Genomic DNA, 1,174 nt, shown 5'->3' with positions numbered 1-1,174 from the left:
ACTGGCATTGATCGTCAAGATGGGAACATGTAAATATAATTCTCCTCTTTTCGTAATTCTCCTAATTCTCAAACAAACATACATACATACAAATATACATATACATACATACAAAAATACAAACAAACATACAAACAAACACGCAACACGACATGCCGAAACATCAAAACAAGTTGGCGTCCGAGTTAGACGGACAGAAGACAGAACTGTTAGAACTAATGCGCCCATGCAACTAAATAATTCATGCTAACTTGAAAGGGAAAAAATTCAGAAAGCACCAAAAATGAAAAATAAATATGCCTACTTTACGAGAAAATATATAGTGTTGTTTTTTTTATAAAGTTTTAAAATGTATATTCCAAAAATAGAGAGAAATTGAAATAGAAAGAGAGAGAGAGAGAGAGAGAGAAAGAGAGAGAGAGAGAGAGAGAGAGAGAGAGAAGTTTTCAAAATTACAACAAAAACAATCTTTAAAAAACTAGCCATTTTAAAGTTTCTTGATACGGCGAATTGAATAAAATCCATCCATTACTCTCGCTTACGTTCGCGCGAATTTCTCAAATAGACAAACATTGTTTTTGTAAAATTTTCATGTATGTGTTTACGTGCGTGCGTGTGTGCGTGCGTGTGTGTGTGTGAGAGAGAGAGAGAAAGAGAGAGAGAGATAGAGTGAAAAAGAGTGCGAAAGAGAAAAAGAGGAAAATTTAAAATCTCCAAGATAGGCAAATGTTATTGATAGCGTGTATTTATTAGCCGGCTGGCGTGGCGTGTTTTGGTTTCTCTACGTTTTTATATACATATTTCAAGAGGAGTTTTTTTTTACTTTTTTGGTTCTAGTTTTATTTTTTTCAACTTTTTTCAATTTTTTAAATTTGTTTTTCTTCATTATCATCAATTTCAATGTTTCAGTCTTACGCTAATCAGTTACACACGCACGCACACACACACACACGCACACACACACGCACACACACACACACACACAGACACACACACAGACACACACGCACGTACACACACAATATAAAGTGTTGTTTATTTATATAGTTTCAACTTGTATATGCCGGATATATCCTCTCAATGGAAAACTGCGTGCAACTGCATGCGTTAGAACTAGGCTGGCTGTTTGCACAGAGCCAACAAACACTTTCCGGGTTTGAACGCATGCGTGGGT

The sequence above is a fragment of the Helobdella robusta genome (genome assembly GCF_000326865.2).
Source record: "Helobdella robusta unplaced genomic scaffold HELROscaffold_34, whole genome shotgun sequence".
Taxonomy (NCBI): Eukaryota; Metazoa; Annelida; class Clitellata; order Rhynchobdellida; family Glossiphoniidae; genus Helobdella; species Helobdella robusta.
This window is presented reverse-complemented; position numbering follows the sequence as displayed.